General features: G+C 43.5%; 1 protein-coding gene and 1 long non-coding RNA gene across 9 annotated transcripts in view; both read left to right on the top strand.

The window, feature by feature from the left end:
• The window catches only part of ZNF423 (zinc finger protein 423), a 227,100-nt gene that overhangs the window by 89,694 nt on the left and 118,251 nt on the right, over positions 1-19,155 (top strand). Inside the window, exon 1 of one of the 8 annotated variants that reach the window (XM_083870154.1) lies at positions 3,238-3,866. The exons of 6 other annotated variants lie outside the window; for them this stretch is intronic. The gene's annotated coding sequence lies outside the window, so the exon portion shown is untranslated. Of the gene's footprint in view, positions 1-3,237; positions 3,867-5,045; positions 5,120-19,155 lie in introns of those variants that run through there. One more of the 8 variants, XM_083870153.1, reaches the window with a different exon arrangement.
• On the top strand, positions 1,332-2,760 carry LOC310913979. The gene is made up of 2 exons (XR_014590932.1): positions 1,332-2,060; positions 2,701-2,760. It is a non-coding gene; the product is annotated as an uncharacterized lncRNA (long non-coding RNA).

Raw genomic sequence — 19,155 nt, 5'->3', positions numbered from 1 at the left:
ATGTGTTGTTGTATTTTCTTAAAAATTACAGTAGAATTCTGAAAAAACCTCTCATTGCAATATTTGCACAATAAAACTGTTAAGTATGTGAACTTCAGGATAGAAACTACTTGCTGAGTGTTTCTGATGGTGCTGTCAGGGACATGATATTACTGAGTCAGTCTGGTGGTTTTAATTGCCCTTTCTCTGGTGAACTGTAAGCACTGTAGAAAGTGAAGAGGGAAGAATGCCTGCCTCTCTTATCTAACACTTGGTGGCCTGAGCAATGGTTGTGGATTTGCCATCAAGAAATAATGGAGGTAGTGGAGATGCTCTCCCCCCACACCACTCCCCCTTTGCCCTGCTGGCCCACATTCCCCTTTCCAGACCCTCTTCCATCTGAATGGCATCATCTGCAAGACTTGGGCTCACCAGCAAGAGATGAAGAAATTTCACCTTTACATCTCAAGGTCTGGGACATTTTTGTGTTTGCATCTGCTTTCTGTGTAGGTTTTTGTATTTACATTTCTTAGAGAGTTTCTTTGCGTTAATAGCCCTCTTCCTTCTCTGAGAGCAATAATCATTTTGTTCTCTGCAATGCAATTTTACGATCAAGCACTTCTGATCTTTTCAAACTTAGCTCTATTTTATATGTGTATTGTTAAAGACTTCTTTATGCCCTTGGTGCTGTGGTGCTTAAGGAGCCCTTTGAGCTTTGTGTGTGGCCATTTTGTTTGTACCTCAGCCTCTTTCTAAACCTGATTCTGCCTCCTCTGCTCTTTGGTTGGGTGGAGGGCAGCTTGTAAGTGAAATTGTTAACACTCACTTGATGGCCTTACAGGGACCCCTGTAGATTCCAGATGATGATAGTTATGATGTGGACACAGGTAGGTGTAATAGCAGATTTGAACCTATTAATATCTTGATCATCTTGGTATTCTTGAAACTTTGCTGAAACTCTAAATCACCTATTAAAAAGACATTTATGCATTTAGTGTAGAAGACATAAAGCAGTTTATCATGCTGGAAAATACCAATCTGAGTTTTACTATGACAAGATGTTTGAGTCTCATTGTGTGAGGCATATAATAGAAATCAAGGGGGAGGAGAAGGGGGATGAAGACACATTGGTCTTAGTAAGAACTGACCAAATCTACTTTATTCTTCATCTGTGGTGGAGTGTTAGGACAGTGGACCTATACTGGGATCTGGATGAGTGGAAAGAAGAGGCTACAGCCTTCAGGTCTCCCTAAACTCTGCCCAGAGTGTCTGATCTGAGATCTTTTCTCTCAGGTTTCCTGCATGAGGGGAGGAGGGAGTGGGAAGAGAGTTTTGTCTGTGAAACACACAGCCAGGTACAGGTGATGGAGAGGTGTTGGGTGTACAAATACAGTTTTATCATCGGACAGCTCCTTAGCCATGGCACTCCAGTGGCTCCACTGGACTTGTCATTCTCCTTGGAACTTCAGAGATTTTTAAAGAAAAGACCAAACTGTTTTTTGATGATGCCAGAGAGATTGCAGTTAAAAGCCACACGATTAAAAATAAGTTTCTTTAAAGCCCTGAATTCTGTTTATAAAAATAGATGTTGAACATACGGTACAACATAAAAATCCATGTGGTCCTGAAAAAAAAAAAAAAAAGGAAAAAAAAAAAAAAAAAGGGAAGAAAAAAAAGTAGAAAGCACTTTAGCCTAAACCAGATGTGCGAAAGAGAGCTCCTAAACATATTTTGTATTTTTTATTTGTGTGTATGTGTTTGTGTATGTGGGAGATATTTTTGGTTCCTGCTAGGCTTCTTTGCAGCAAAGCCCCTTTCTAGAATTTACTTTCCTTTATTAGAGTTGCAGCTCGGCTTTGTGTGGGCCTCTGGGGGTTTTGGCCAGCCGTTGGCAATTTCTCTCAGACACCCAATTACCCCTGACGTCAATGCCGTCTCTCCCATCTCCCTTGGGTGCCCACATTTTTTCCTTTGTAACACTAATAGCTGACTAGCTAAGTGCCTGTTATTTCCTTGGCAGAAGATTTGATTGTGTTTTGGGCCGGATACTAAATCCAAAAACTATGTAAAAATGTCAATAGGTGAGTGCACATTGATTTCGGTTAGTCACAGTGATATTTGAGCCCCTTTGGGGGCTCTGTCTGGGGAAGTATTTTACAAGAAAGATAATATAACAGAAAATTACTGGAGCTGCACAGGTCTCTGGTGGATTTCTTAGGGGCCTGCTAAGTTTCTGTAGAATCAACAAATGCTTTATTAATCTAAATTTGCGGTTTTGTTCCTGCCTCTCTTCAGACGGAGGAGGCTCGGCGGGAGCGGGGCGGCCTGCGGCAAGGCCCGGCCCGGCCGGGGGGCGGCGGGGAGGCCGGGGGGCGGCCTGGGCCCCTCCCCGCCCGGCCCGGGGCTGGGGCTGGGGCTGCTGCTGCGGCAGATAACGCGGGGGACGAGGGTCCCTGCCAGCTGTGCGGGGCCGGCGCTGACTGGGAGCGGCTGATAAGGGCCCCGCGCGGGAGCCAAGGCGGCAGCGCCGCTCCGGCAGCGCGCTGCGGGGCCGCGCCTGGCAAACAAAGTTAAACACCACCGGTCCGGGGGCGGCGGGGAGGGCTGCGCTGGAAGATAATGGTAATTGATTGAATCAAAGTCGCACAGCAGCCTTGTATTTTTTTTTTTTTTTCCCATCGCAATTAATTATTTTTTTTTTTTTCTTTCTGATTTTTTCAGACCGAAGTATCCGAAGAGCTCAGGTTGCATCCGAGCACATGCTGCACTAAAAGATAATAAGCACATGCCCTCTTCAGCTTTTTTTGGGGAAATTCAGGCCGAGAAAAGGCACGGTTAAATAAAATGCACCCCCTTAAAGTTATGAGTGCACGGCTCCAAGCTCAGCAGAGCGTGCTCTTAAGGACAGGGAAAATCAGTGGCTTTTTCAGGTTGCCAGGCTGTGTGTTTGCTGGCTACCAGTGATGAGCAGTCAGTTTTGCCCACAAAGCAGCAGATAGTGACACCAGAGAAGGGGATTGTCAGGGGACTGAGGTGTGCAGTGTCCACACATTGGGCATTTCTGCAGCCCTCCTTTCTCTCCTGCTCCCCAGTACAACCTCAGACCCCACAGCTCAAGATCTATGTAGAGGAAGGCAGAGATTGATGTCACTTGTGTTTTTGTATCAGTTGCTTGGCAGGTTTAGTTCAGCTAGTTTGGATCTTTTTCACTAGAAACTTACCAGCCAGAAATTTTTCTTCTCTTTTAAGGGGGTTCCCCCCAATATAGCGTTCAGGAGTAGTAGTATAGTTTGTGTGCTTTGAGTAAATAAAACCTTTTAGTCTTTGGCAATTGCATCTGCAAGCAGTAAAATCTTATGTCAGCACAGTGTGTAGAGTGCAGGATACCTAATAGCTAGTAAACCATTTAAAAAAGTCTTCTGCTCGATCAGATATAGTGCTTAATGTATAGTGCTGTATCTTGCCCAGCACATAATTAGTATTGAGGGTGGAAAAGCCTCCCCTGTGGACCATGACACCACAGACCTAAACTGGCATTTTTTCACACATTAGAGTTTTCTTTCTTTAGTGGAGGACATTTCTTTGCTTGTTTTAAAAATCATTCTCTAAGACTTAACAGACTGTATTAGTGTATTGTGTATCTTAAATGAACCTTGCAAGCTCTAGCAGTGTATTCTTCTTCCCATATAGGCACTGTGTAGGGTGGGCAGGCAAGCAGTATTGTAGTGCCAGAGAGATCAAACGTTGGCTAGGAAAAGAAAAAACAACCCAACCCTAACCTGGGAAATACAAATTAACCAACCCACTTTTGCAGTGATTTTGTTGGATCCCATCCTGGAACAAGTGTATGTATGGATGTGCTAGGAAAATGAATGGGCCTTATTGAGGTAAGACACTGTGGTTTATCTAATCATGAAGAAGTTGGGATTTTCACTAGAGCTCTGTCATGTTTTCCTCAGAATGGCAACAGAAGATTTCTTTATGTGTGGGCCAGATTAATGACATTTCTCCCCAACTAGTGAAAGGGTGGAACATTTGCTGTCTGTTTGGGCAGGAACAGGGTATCCTGATACCCTATCAAACAGACTAATAGGTCTCCTCTGCTGAAAGAGCTGGTAATCTGCCTTGTCATGACCACTGGTTATAAAAGGGACAAGTCAGCTGTGAAGAAAGATGACTTTCTTGAAGGAACCATGTAAAAACTTTGGCCTAATGCCAACATAACCATTGCTGATCAACTTTGGCAGGGACATGGCTCAGATTAGAGACTCCTTGTGTGGAAAAAAGGATTTTTTTTATTTTTTCTTACAGGTTTGAGTGCCTACTGGGTTACTGTTGCCGACTCTTTGATGTTTCAGGTTTCAGTATAACTAAACCCACAACTGTAATGTGGTCTTGTCTCTTTAGTTGCTGTGGTATGACTGGCAGGTAACACTGTCCTTCTCTACCTTAAATACAGCTGGTGAACTGCTCCTAGGCAGTCAGATGTTTTTAGACTAGAGCAGTGCTTGGTAACACCCCTTTCATCCTCCTCCCAGCCTGGCCAGTGTGCTCAGCCTGTTGGTTTCAGAAGTGTTGACAGCAATGTGCAAAACAAGTGCCAAAGCAAAAGTAGTGTGAGGTCATTTGGATAGATAAAAGTGAGTAAAATTCAGGGAGATAAGGTGCACCCACTCAGCACCTGCCCACCTCTGTGCTCCTCCATGCTAAGGCACACTGCTGCCAGCGGGGCTGCTGCCAGGCTGTGCTGGCATCGAGCACTCTCTGGGCTGAGCCACCAGCCCCGCCTGGGAGGGGCGTGGGGAAAGGACAAAACCAGCTTCTGTTGGAAAGATTTAAAGTATTACCCCTGTGCTAAGATGCTGAGTTTGGGGGTGTGAGCCAATCTGTAGGGCACTGGCAATCACAGGCGGCTGGAGGAGCTGGCCTGTCGTGCACCAACTCCTGAAATTGAAAGGGGGCAGGTTTTAACCTAAAACCGAAACAAAGAGCAGGGCTGGCTGTGCTCTCCCCGGCCGAGGCGCACTGGTGGCTGTAGGTTTTCCTGTGTTGTGTCACCTCCAGCGCGGGTGCCGGGTGTGAGGTGCAGGGCACAGCACAGCCACCGCAGCAGGACGGACACTGCGCTCCCCATGCTGAGGTGGGACCTGTTCTCCTGCCCCACACACCTGTCTGTGGGGCCAGGGTGGGCAGGGGGGTGGTGAAGGGGAAGGCAAAGTGAGGTAGGAGTCAGTGGGAAGCAGGTGGCTGGCACTATGTTGGGGACACAGTGGGGCTGGTACGTCTGAGGATGGAGGGAATGAAGCTGTGGGGCAGCCCAAAAGTCCTGGGGTGAGTTAAAATACCTTAAAGACACCTTCTCAGTAGTTTCCTGGGAAACAGACTTCTATGCTTGTTTTGCCACATCCTGGCTTTTAAATGTACAGTGAGAGATAAAGGACACATTAGAGGAAGAGCTGAGTGACTTCTCAAAGCAGTGAAGGTAGGAGAGTAGTAACAGGGGAGCAGCTGCTTGGGAGGTGGCAGCAAGAGAGGAAATACCAGCATGGAGGGGAGCAGAAAAGGGAAGAATGGAGAGGGAAGCATCACCAAAATTATTTCTATCCCTTTGTTAAGAGCTTGGGACATTGTGAGTGAAACAACTCCTGCTTTTCCTGGAGCATTTCCTTTTCCCTACATTTTTACAGGCCTGTGTGTCATTGCAGCCCAGGTCTTTTTCCGTTCCTGGATGTGTGTTGCACCTATTACCAATGTGTCACTAAGGTATTAGCTTAGTTTTCAGGTGACTGCTCTGACAGTGGGGCTGTTCTTGCCGTATAATTCACAGAGCTTCACTCAAGTAACAGCCAGAACACTACACCTGCCCTGGAGAATAAGAAGGAAATTCACCAGGTTATTTTAAGTTGATTCTGTGGAAGTATGGAGGAATATATACCAGTTAAGCTCAAAGGGAAATGATCAGATTGGCAGCAGATTTCATCAAGTTTATAGTTGTGTTAGGAATCTCACATTAATCTTTAAAAATGTTTTAGAATTGAAAAACTTAAAAGGTTTTGAGAAAACTTGTCACACAAAAATTATCAGTATGACAGTATATCTCATACAGGACAAATAGGCAAGTTCAAGTAAGGCATCAGTTAGTTTATGTTGACATGTGAACATAATCACTGGAGCACTGTGAATAGCCATTAAGAAGCATCAGAGTTCTGCTTTGTCTTTTAGTTGTATGCAGGTGTGCAGGAGACCTGTGAAATTGTTCTTTCAGCTCTGGTAGTGCCAGGTTTAAGGAGTGTTAGCTGAGCAATAGTGGCTTTCTGAAGCACATAATCTTTTTCTCCTTAATCTTTGAGTGTGCGTTAAATTCACCTAGGTCTTGTAATTTTGACAGTTTTTGCGTTTTGGGTTTTTTCCTAGATCTTCATTATGTCAGCAGCAGTCTCTCCATTGCTGTGCATTGATGCTTTCTTTTATATTGCTTTTATAGCCCCCCATTGTCCCTGCTCTTGGGTTCACAGAGCTGGGAGACAAAGCAGTTGGCAAGGAAAGTGAATGATTTCAGGAAGGGATAGACTTGTATACTCTGACCATGGAGATGACAGAAATGTAGAAAGGATGGAAAGAGGGTAAGCAAGGTCTTGAAATCGGGGTAACTAATGGATTGTGTTCTAGAGGAAGGTTAGAGTAACAGGATTGGAAATGGGGGCAGAGAATGTGAGTCAGGGTGAGAACTGCCAAGAGGAAGATGAGAAATGTCAAAAAAGCACAGGGAGAGGAGAAGGGGAATAGACTGGTGAAAGGTAGAGTGGATCTGGAACTAGGAAGTGAAACACACAGGCTAAGATTGTTAGAAGAAGAGGTGAGAAGTGTAAGATGAAATGAACAACTGCAGCAGAGAACAGTATCTTCCACTCTTCAAAAAGTCCAAAACTTTGTAGAAGGCAGAAACACATCTACTTGATTTTACTTTCCTGTGCTTTTGGCTGGGCAGTTCTGCTTTCTTTTCCAACATTGATGGCTGTCTCATGATTTCCCTGAGACATTGTCATAGAAATAAACACAGAAAGCAAATGTCCTGCTTCTAAGAAGCATGGTCAGGTAATTTGTTCTCTACCCAGTGAGAGAGGGGCTTCCAGTACCTAGCCTATTAGAGATTTTTTTTTGTAAAGTATCCTCAAAAAAAAAAAAAATAATTGAAAATTATTGATGACTTTCCTCTGGTAGCAAAAAAAAAGACTTTGAGAAACAGTTTTTATAGAGGTAATCTCCATATGCCGTTTCCAAACTAAATTACTCTTTGATTGAACCTTCTGAGGAAAAAGAAAATGTGAACTTTGGGTTTTGTTTCTGGTGCAGGTTGAAAAGACTTAATGAATAGTGCTCTGTGGTAGCAAAGTGACATGAGAACCAGGTGATTGACTTCCACAGGCAAAATAAGAATTCCACAATCCCAACAGCAAATGTTGCTTGAGTTCCTGGGTAAATAACTCAATTAACTCTGCAAGATGCCCTTCTCTTGGGTTAGAGTCAGCAACCACTTTAGGATGTCCCTCCCTTTGCAGGAATACCCATGGGCTTCCAGAAAGTGAGACAGGAAAAGGCACACATGCTCCTAGTGATGGCAGCTTGAGCTCATTACTCTGATTTTTAGATATGCTGGCATTGTCTCAACAGCCTGCATTCACATTTATGGCCTTTCCAGACTACTTATCTAGGAGAGAATGTGTGCTCAGCCTGCTCCAGCTACGTCTGGGCTTGAGCTCAGTGCCCTGACAAAGCACATCATGGCTTGGGCAATGCCAGCATTGGCCTCTCAAAGATGCAAAAGCAAGACACAAAGTGGAGATAGCTCTCCATGCAGATCTTTAACTGCTGGCAGTCCTGTTGGTGATCCCACTGGCTCCTCACGTTGTCTGAACAAATGCATCAAAAATAGTTGGAACTATTAGTAAATTATTCCCTCCCATGAATGAGCATGTAAGTATTTTTTCTAATGTGATAAAAGAAAATGTGCCTTATTCTGCACCATCCTTATTAGTTTGCACTCCAATTAATTCCTTCATGTTAATTCATCTTGGAGTGTTTTGGAAGTTTTCTCAGCATCTACCAGTGCATTTTGTGGGACAGTCTATGGAAAGGACAGAACATTTGCTGAAGAGCCTTTACTGTATTTTCCCATTAGAATTCTCTACTCAGTGCTGAGGTTTCAAGAGGCTTTGAGTGAGCTGCTTGAGCCTCCTTTTGAACTCATCGTGGATTTTTCTTTGTATTTTATTTCCTTTAAAGATTATTCCCTTCCTTATGGCACCCACCTTTTGCCAAATGAGTAAAGCATTGCAGTTCTTCCCAGCTTTTGCCCCATTTACCACCTTCCAAAAAGATGGAAGTGGCTGTATGACCACATTTCAGATTTCCCCCAGAGGGATCTCTGATTTCTTTTCAATCAGTTCATTTAATTGACCATGTTTATTTCCCTAGCCCTTGTGGCTCCCCGAGTGCAGCTATTCGTCAGAAGCTGGATCTTAAGCATCCTTTTCATGTTTTACCTGGAGAATTTCTTAAACCATCTCATCTGTTCTTGGCATTTGGGGCTAAGCCCAAAAGGGAAGCTCTCTCAATCAAAAGGCTATCTAAATGGATAATGTGATACTTTGAGACCTGTGACAAGGAGGCAAATGTCCCAGTCCCACTGCTCCCATGCTGATCCCACCAGAGCCACCGTAGCTTTGAAGGCTTGTTTGGGCAAGGTTCCCAACGTGGATGTTTGCAAGACAGCTAACTGGAACTTGGTACGTGTACCTAGCATGCTGCTTAGATGTAGAGCCTAGGCATGATGCCCACTTTGGAAAGCAGCTTTGTAGTCTATATCTGCTTAATTTAGTCCTCAGCTGGCCTCTTGAGAATGGCTTTTCGCTGCATGTTTGTGTCCAAGAGCAGGAAGCGATGGAGGGAACTTTCATCACAAAGAAGATGAAGTAACTTGGCACTCATTGGAGTTTGGAGGGTAAATTGCCACTTAAAAGATCATCCTTACTGCTTGTCTAAGGAGTTTCCAAGCTGTAAATAGGATGGAAAGAAGGATGCCTTTGTATCCTGTGTTCCCCTTTTCTAGATGTTGTCTTGGTGACATGAGCTTCCTTCTTCAAAGTCTATAAAATCTGCTTGAATGCTTTTCGTGCTTTAGTTGGGCATACAGGATAAACCCAAGCAAACTGACCTGAGACAGGAGTGCATTTTCCTCTTCAGTGACTTCTGTCTGTGTCCACTGCTAGCATCTATATTAGCAAATACAATTTCTTGGGAACATCCCAGAGCTTTTCTTTTCCAGAATATTTTTAATAGTGCAAAACACTGTTATTTCCTAGAAAGTTTGGTCTGCTTCTTCCACATCAATTTTTGAATCCCTGTTCTATTACTTCCTTATGGCATGTTTTATTCTGTCTTTTTAAAAATAAACATTCAGGGGTTGGACTAGATGATCTCCAGAGGTCCCTTCCAACCCTGGCTATTCTGTGATTCTGTGAAACATAAGTCAGGAGTAATTAGAGAGAAATGCACCACATTTGAAGTATAAATAGAAGGAAGTAAATGGTATGATGTGTCACTACAGTCAATGGTCAAATATCTGGATTTTAATCTTGAGGGCTGAGTTAAATAAAAAGAGATCCTTTTAAATAACTTGACATTCCCTTAATGATCCATGAAAGGTAAATCTGAATATTTGACTTCATTGCAATAATACAGCTAGTTTAATTTTTTATTATTTTTAAGCCCGCAGCCAGCAGGCTGGAGTAAGTTATTTGCAGCGTATTTTTAAAGTCCTTATCGAAATATTAACCATAACTGTCTGCTGTGTATTAAAAAAAAAGGTGGGGGGGTGTGTATGTTTGAAGTTTAATCATGCTTCTACTTATGCTCAGTCCCAGAGCAATCCTTTTTTCTGCTGCTGAGCTCAAACAGCTAGTAGCCAGGTTTGATCTGCTGCCCCATGGAGCAGTGCCCTATGTGAATTTGAAGTTTTCTCAACCCGGGAGGCCTGCAAATAAAGACTAGCCTCAGGTAGCCAAAACTCTCCTTCCCAAAGCAGCTCCCTGGGCGCTGCCTGGAGCAGTCCTCCTGAAATTGTTTCAGGCCATTGCTACAGACTATAGCTACTACTGCCCCTCTTACCCCTCCTTCCCTCTCCTCCTCCTGGCATAAGGGAGGAGTTTTGGAGTCCAGGAGTCCTATTTGACTTTAATAAAATGAAGAAAAAAAATTTAAAAAAATAAAAAGCAGAGCAGTTTGTAGGGAACTGGCAGAGACTGTGGAAACAGGAGCCACAGCAAGACAAAACCCAGTGGCCTTCAAAACTTTTTTCCCTTCTTTCTCACCACATGACTTGGAGGATGTGGACAGTAATTAAAGGACCCCCTAGCTCTTCATTTTCTGTGCCTGGTCCTTTGATCTGGTTCGTGTCGGGTAGCTATTTTCATTGTTCCTGTCTTTTCTTTTATTCTCACCCAGCCCCTTTGATGTGAGCAATGATGATCTTTAATTCCAAAATAGGAGATGGGCAGGATGGCAGTACTGGCCTTATATAATGCATCTTTCACATCTTATTTTTAAACTTGAGCATAATAGGTGTAAGTCAGAGCCTGGGGAGCATTAACCCTTTCCATGCAGGGGAACTGCTGAGGAGGTTAACAGCCTATCACTTTCAGTCAGTAACGTCAGTCAGGTTAATCTTCTGTAGATGCCTACAGATGCGTTTGTGAAAAAGATTATTAATATTATTATTATTTTCCTGCAAATATGATGGATCTCAAAATATAATCTGGAGGGAGTTTTTCCTAATTGTTCCCATGTGGGAAAAATGTGCTGAGAAAGAACAGTAAAGCTAATGCAGTTATTCTGACTGGCTTCACTTGGCAGCACAGTGGGAGTGAAGCATACTGTTTATTAGTGTATGTTAATAAACTATAAGGGACAAGCTGCAGGTGGTGGCTTATAAACTGTTAGCTCAGGTAAGACAGATGACAATATGGAGGTTATTAGTAACATTAGCAGGAGAGGAGGGCTGGAGGTTCTTAATGTTGTCTTGAAATCACAGAAGGCTGGTATGTGTCTGTGCTGCCTCTTCTTTACGAGATGCACAAACCATGTAGTTGCACTCCAGCCAGGGTGGGTGGCACTGGGGTTGGAGTACCATCAGATGTGCCATGTGCAGGAACCCTCTGCCTGAGGGAACACTCCTCTCTGCCAAGGCTGCCTGGGGTGGCACATGTGACATGTGCCATGCTTTGGATGGTGGCACACAGGTCCCCTGTGCCATAATTTGGATGGTGGCACACAGGATGCCTGTTCTGTGCTTTGGAGGGTGGCACACAGGACCCCTGTGCCATGCTTTGGATGGTGGCACACAGGGCCCCCTGTGCTGTGCTTTGGATGGTGGCACACAGGGTCCTCCATACCGTGCTTTGGAGGGTGGCACACAGGGCCCCCTGTGCCAGGCTTTAGAGGGTGGCACCCGTGTGGAGGGCAGCACAATGTCCCCGTGCCATGCTTTGGATGGTAGCACACGGGATCTTCTGTGCCATGCTTTGGATGGTGGCACACGGGATCTTCTGTGCCATGCTTTGGATGGTGGCACACGGGATCTTCTGTGCCATGCTTTGGATGGTGGCACACGGGATCTTCTGTGCCATGCTTTGGATGGTGGCACACGGGATCTTCTGTGCCATGCTTTGGATGGTGGCACACGGGATCTTCTGTGCCATGCTTTGGATGGTGGCACACGGGATCTTCTGTGCCATGCTTTGGATGGTAGCACACGGGATCTTCTGTGCCATGCTTTGGATGGTGGCACACGGGATCTTCTGTGCCATGCTTTGGATGGTGGCACACAGATCCCCTGTTCCACGCTTTGGATGGTGGCACACAGGTCCCCTGTGCCATAATTTGGATGGTGGCACACAGGTCCCCTGTGCCATGCTTTGGATGGTGGCACACAGGGCCCCCCGTGCCACGCTTTGGAGGGTGGCACACGCGTGGAGAGCAGCACAAAGTCCCCGTGTCCCCGCGGCGGGGGAGCCCCCCGTGCGCAGCCCCAGGCAGGCAGGTGGTGCCGGCGGGGCCCCTGCCCGCGGTGTCCCCGGGGAGCTCCGCATTACCGCGGTCCCCATCTGCCTCGGCAGCACCTCCTCCCTCCGGGCCCCAGCAACAATGGCTCTGCTGCTGCTGCTGCTGCACCCTGCCCGAGCCGGCCCGGTGACATTTGCAGGGTTCAGCCGTCACAGCACAATCCGCTCGGGAAATGCAGCTGTAATTGTAAATAGGGAGACCAGAATTTTCTGACTTCAGGTCTTGAGGCACCCGTGCCGTGGAGGGGGGAGCTCAGCTTTCCCCAGAGCTTTTTATTTTAGTAGGATTTGTGACTGTCTGAAAATTCGGAAAACTATAGGTCTGATGCTAAGCCACTTGAACGTTAATGTTTGAACATCATGTCACTGGTTTTTGTGTTCAGAAGAAGACCTAAATGGGCACAATTTTTTTTTCCTGGTAAAATTAATTGGAGGCAAAATATAACAAATTGTCAATAAGAAATAACAAAGAAGCAGTGAGGATAACAAAGACAAAGTGTGGTAATGGACAGAGGCAGCTTGAGTCTGATTATCTTTTAGTTTAAAGCCTGCCTTTTTCTTTTCATTCACAAAATATATATGCATAAGTATCTTCGTGTCTGAAACCATTTTAGATGTGGATTTATACGTTCATGACACCTGCTCTTTTAGGGACATATAATGTGTTTTGTTTGTGTAGTTCTTAAAATAACAGCTGTTTATTAGATAACTTTCAGGGCGATTCTTATTATATATTATGGTCCTGGAACAGCAAAGTAGTTCAGCAGATGCCCAACTTGAGCACGTGATGGGACACGAAGGCTTTCAGCCTGCACTTGCTTAAACCTGAGCACACACTTTAATGGTTTGCTGAACAGGGACCAAGACCAGATGTAGTGAATACCAATAATTAACTTTGTTATGTGCTTTTAAATTTCCCACTTGAACATTATTTGGGCTCAACTTCTGTATGTCCTTGTCTGTAGAGATTTTTTTTTTTTTTTTTTTAAATGCATTTGGTTGCCTCAGAATATTTTCTGTTAGGCATGAAGGAGGAAAAATTCTCTTCCAGTTCTTCCAGTACAGTTGGTCCTTAGTACCAGCGGTTTTGTAGCTGGGGTGCTTTAAGGAAATCAGGAAAGGAATGGTTGTAGAAAGGAATAATATTTCACTGGAGCAGCTTCTGGAGTTGGAAAAAGGAGACACACTTCTGAGACCTGGCAAAGGGATGTGGAACCTGTAATCTTGTCCACTTTTTCCAGCTATATCAGCTAATCTAATAATAGAAGCTTATAGGGCGAGGTAATTTCTTTTTTTAGACAGAGAAAACAAACATTGAAACTGCAAAGGGGAAAGTTGGCACCAATACATTCCTCAATGAGTACTAGGGCCCTTTCTTCACTTGGAAAGGAAAAAAAAATCCCTCTTTCTAAAGCAACCCTGTTTTAAGGGCTCAAGCACGCCCAGATAGCCTCTAGTTAGGTTTCAGCAGTCTAATGAAGCCTGCCTTTTTTGTGATTTCACTGCACATACTCCCTGCCTGCCTTGATTGGCAGCTGGGTAGCAGACCTCTGCAGCTGTGACAATTTGCCTGAGGGAGACTGTAAGTGTCTCATTGAAACTTGCATTGTAAAATCCTCCAAAATGCCTCCCATAATATTAGGCACAGGAGAAAAACACAGGTGTGAAAAACTTTCACAGATCCCATGAGTTCAATGTCTCTTGGCAGCTTTGGTGGATTCAGTGTTATAATATAAATTTTAAACTTGCTCTTGCAAAACAGAAGTTGCTCCGTCTTCTGTCACAAGAAGTGGTGAAAACCGGCAGTGCCTGTGCGGCGCTTGCCTTTGCAGGGAGATGAGGATTGGTTCTCCACGGGTGAAACCTGTCTCCCTGCTCTAACTGGCAGTGAATTCCAGCACGGAGAGGATGCAGGTGTCCCTGCTGCTGGTGCATCTCACTGGCACGGCAGAGTTTTAGGAGCTCCTGTTTTCTGAGTGAAGGCGTGGTCGCATCCTGTCCAAAAATGAGCGCTTGTTGATTGATTGTGCTTCCAGTGAAGGAGGGATTTGAAAACCTAAGAGGTGTCTCCATGAAATCAACCTTCCTATATGTATGTACAATCATTTTCTCTTGCACTGATTAAATAGCTTAATGTACTCCTCACTGGCACATAGGTGAGATTCAGCATTGCCAGCATGACTGGAAGATGAATCTCAGTTTCTGAATGCCTGATCCTTTTGCTGGTGTGTTTGTTCCCAACTGCTTGCCTGTGTGTTACAGCAACTTTCCTTCTTACATTAGCCATAAAGGAATCTCAATATGACTTCAGCCTTAAGATCTGGCACTTCAATGGTCTCAGTAGGTTCAACACAATATTCAGGAATTAAAGTTCTGAAGAAATGCAAGCAGCTAAATTTAGACTTAAGAAACGTGCCTGATTTGAGTGAGCTGTGGGTATGCTGATACATGGAAGTTTCCCTGCAAGCCAGCCAGGCTTTGTTGCTTAAAGGGAGGAGATTTTAGTTAAGTTGGAACATTTGACTTGCTTTCTTGAATTGTTTTTGATTAGTGACTGAGTGCAAGGTTAAGCTTTAATAACATATCCCATGTAATAAAATCATGCTGGTGAGTGATACATGTTGCTAAAAAGATTTAGATACACTAGTCTGTTAAACTAATATGATTTGGAAATGCTCTGGAAATAGGCACATAAAGTAAGAACCAAAGGCAGATTTAAAGATTTTTTTAACTCTTTCTGGGGCTAAGATTTTTGTGACCAGACTGGCCTGTTCTGGTGAGCTGAGTGAACAAGGCAGCATGGCTGCAGCCTTGATAAAAGAGAAGCAGTTTTGAATTTAGTAATGAAAACTGTGAATGCATCACTGAGTTTCTGCTGTGGTGAACTAGTGACAGTCCCAGTGACTAGTTAAAGCTGAAAATAACAAATTTCAAATTCAAATGACATTCAAAAGTTTCATGAGAGACTCTCAGTACTTTTCACCTTCTCTTCTGAACTACAAATTTTGGTCAGTTCAAGAGAAATCAATGATGCCGTAATGTGTAGATTTTGTGAGTTGGTGGTTGCAGCAGGGCTGGGGTTTTAGTTTCAGATTTTTATCAGGGTTTTCTGCTCTCAGTGCTTTCCACAGACTGTCCTAAGAGCCACGAAACTTGTGCTGATGTATAGTGATTCAATGTACTGTAAACTACACAAGAGGGCTCAGTTTCATGGATATGTGAAGCTTTTGTGTAAATGTTTTTAGTGGTGTCAATTGAGAAGCTGAATTCAAAGTTCAGTTGAGCGTTAGGGGTATCAATTGAAAGCTCAATTTGAGTTACTTGCTTGTTGAGGCTGGTTCATTTCCCAGGAATGTTTTAAACAAACTTTGTGAAGCAGTTCAGTATTGTGTTTCTTAGGGAAACTGAGGCACAAAGCTATGGAGTTTCTTACCTTTCTATTGCAGTTGGGAATGCTAACAGAACATGAAGCCTCCAGACAGTGCTGCTGATGTGTTACTGACTGCTGTGTGCTGCTCCTTGTCATGCAGGGAGTCTAGTTTGTCAAAGGGAAGGGGTTTTGTCTCATCATTGAGGAAGGAAATTGATTTAAATGTCAAAGGTTGGGAAAGCCATTGTCTTCCCTTTTATGGCAGTGAATGTGTCATGTTCCTCTGCTTACCAAATAAATAAATGAAACTATAAAGGAAATGGTAGTTTTGGAAAAAAAACCCCAGCACTGTAATCCAGAGCATCTGTTTTCTACTGTATTTTTTTCCCCTGGTCTCTTTTTATAATTTACATCCAAAGCATGAAGTGACAGAATTTGGCAGACTCAGATCTGTACAGTAGAGCTTAATGGTTTTATAGCAGGGAATAAATAAAGCCCCTCAAGCCTGCTTAGTTCTCACCCATGCACGTGAGCAGGGAGTGGGGGAAGGAGTGTCGTATTTTTCTTGGAAAAAGACCTTTTCGGTTTCTCCTAATCTGGCACCTGGAGGTCCAGCTGTGCTGGCTTGAGGCCGTGTGTAGCCTTGTGCATGGGAAAGATGATGGACAGGCCGCTGTAGAAGTTGAAATGTTTCACGTCTCTACAGGCAATATGTATAGCTATATTTGTGAATAGTGGCAGTGCGCAATTGGAGGTGGAATTACTCTTCAAACAATGATTTGCCAGTAGTGCTTCAGTCTGGGCTGGTTTCTGTTGCCATTTGTGGGGAGGGCCAGCAGTGTGTGGATTTTCCAGCTTTGCTTGCTCGTGCTACAGCAGCCATGGAGCCTCTGTGACTGCCATCATCGCTTCCTGTCTCCATGAGCTGACTGTAAATTATTTTTCCTGGTTTGAGCTCTGCACATGGCCTGGAAATGTGTCACTCTGGTTATGTTTGGCTTGGTCTTCTGCTAATTTATACCAGTTTCTACTTCAATATATTTCCATTTGGCTTAATTCAATGGCAGTATTTCTAATATAATAACTTGGGTATAAGTAAAAGTATTGGGTTCATTACTCCTAACAGTTCAGTAATCTTGATTTATTTTTGTTCTTCAGTAACACAAATGCCAAGGTTAATTTGCTCTTAAACACTTCATTTTCTAGGACATAAAATTATTCCATATTTAAAGAAGAAAATAGAGGACAGTTTTATTCTGCAAAGTGGTCTAGGTTGGGGGATGGTATTTTTTTGTTTGTTTGGATCACAGAACTTAGAAAATGCTGGGTTAATATTTGAGAACTGAAAGATTTAATTTACCCTCAGTGGTACTCTTGGATTGTCTGGATTCCTCAGCTGTGGGTTGGGAGCTGACATGGAGTGGCACATACTTGGCCCAAAATGTTTCCAGTGCCTCTAGTAATAAGTGGTTTTAATGGAGAACTTTTCACAGCAGAGGACTCAGATAAAGTCTGTGCTTTAATAAAGATGGTATGTCTCCACAGTGTACATTAGTCAGTGAGTTAAACAAGCATCACCATTAAAACAGACATTATCCCCTGCAGTGTATTTTCTTAGTGCTTTGTCCATTACAGCCCTCAAATGGTGAGGTTTCTAGTCCTTCCTGTTGGAAACAGCTCTTTTCTAACATTTATTGTGGATATTTTACCAGTGTCTAGCATAAAATTGTGCTTTCTTCTCTCCTCCTGCCCTCCCCAAATGCTCAGTGGAATGCAGTGATGGTGTTTACCGTACACGAACCCCTTGGAAGCAGTTCTTGCATCTTCCTTAGCTGTTCTTTAACAAAGATACATATAATCAGACCTTTTAACCTTTCCTCATAAATCAGTCCATCCAGCTCATTAATCACTTCTGTTGCCTTCTTCTAAATTCTCTCCAATTTGTCATCATCCTGTGGCTGGGGACAGCTCGGTGACCGCGGCCCTGCACAGAGGTTCAGTACCAGCCCACTGCACCCAGAGGTCAGGATTTATTTATTTTGTCCCTCTTTCCTTTTGCTTTTTCCAGTCAGAATATGTCTCCTACCCACTCTGCATCATCATTTCTTTAAAACATTTATGGAGATAATTTGCAGTCTTACAGACCCTCTATCATTCTCTGATGTCGAGTTAGCAGAGGTTGAAAGAGCAAAGGATTGAATGTGACACTTTATGCCTCTCCCTCCCTTCCTTCCCCTGCTCCCCACCCCAAAATAAACAACACAACTTTTCATTTGGTGCATATGGTCATATTGAATGCGAGGAAAGAGGTAGCATTAGAGAGAAAAAAAAAAGATGCTGAAAATATAATTGCCTAATTGTGAATCCTAAGTAGTGCAGGCAGCAGGGGCGGCCCTGACTGGAAGAAATCAGAGGGTCACTAATTCATACTGCCAACATCCTAATTAGCTGTGCAAATGTAATGTTTATATTGTTGGGGATGGATTACAATATCCATTGTAGAATGGAAAGAAATAAATGAATTGTGTCAGTGGAGCTATGTAGAAAACACTCCTGCCACCCCATTAAACCATGAGAAGTAGCTTAGCTACTAAAAAAAGTTTGTTTTCAGGCTGATGCGCAAGTCTAATTGGGTTTCCAAAGAAAGGAACATGTTTTAATTATTAATTAGAAATCAGAGGAGTAAAAGAGTGGAAATCTGCTTCAGCTGGAGGTTTTGCTCAATGCTGGATTTCTCCTTAATAAGCTGAAACATTCCAGGCCTGCCTTAGTTAGCGGTTGGGTGCAGTGGCTTTACTCGGGGGGTAGACATCTTAATGCTCATGTAATTATCATGTAATTATTTTGTAATGTGGGATCAAAATTTTGCATAGATGGCATTCTTTCACTGAACTTGAAAAATAAAAAAGTGTTCATTAATGCAGTGATTCAGTCATTTTGGTCTAAGAGGCAGGGTTCTCTCATCCCCCTCCCTATCTCTTTAAGACACAAATATTTTGAAACAGTTTTAGAGACTGTGACCTCAAGATGAATAGAATTATTTAATTTAGGTTTTGTTGAATATTTATCAGATTTCTTGTTGGTAATACTGCCTTTCAACAGAAGTGTCAAGTGGGTTGCAATTATCATCAAAGCTGATAGGTACAAATAAGCAATGATCCTGTCTGCTAACACAGGGTGTGCAGGTTCATAAAGGGGAATTCTTGTGGAAGTCGCTTTCTCTCTATGAATTTTTCTCCCTGTTGCCATTGAACTTCTGGAATCAAAGTTGTTAAAGACTGATAGGCTTTGTCAGAAGATGTTAAGTGGATTATGGCCCATCATAATAAATATTCCCTATGGAGAGACAGGGTATATTCTCATGAACAGAGAGTATGGAGCTGCCTCTTTTGACTTGTACTTTCTAGTGCCTAGAAGTGCTCTTGAGCAGAATTGTGCTCTGTGTACAACTGCACACAGCTTGTCTGAACAGATGAAACAGTTATTGGGCCAGTGCTGTAGCTCTTACGGCTGGAAAACACTGACAGCCTGGATCCAAGCTGAATCACAAGTTAAACCTGACAAGTTAAAGAACGTAGCAAGAGCTGCTTGCTCTTGAGTTGCCAGATGTTTGTAGATCCATGTGTGTCTTAAGGGGAGCTGCCCATTAAATGTCTCAGCTTTAATAGGAAAAGGGGACGGGAAAGA

This window comes from Zosterops lateralis, assembly GCF_965231275.1.
Source record: "Zosterops lateralis genome assembly, chromosome: 12".
NCBI lineage: Eukaryota > Metazoa > Chordata > Aves > Passeriformes > Zosteropidae > Zosterops > Zosterops lateralis.
Note: the sequence above shows the minus strand (reverse complement) of the source record. Positions and strands in the feature narration are given on the sequence as shown.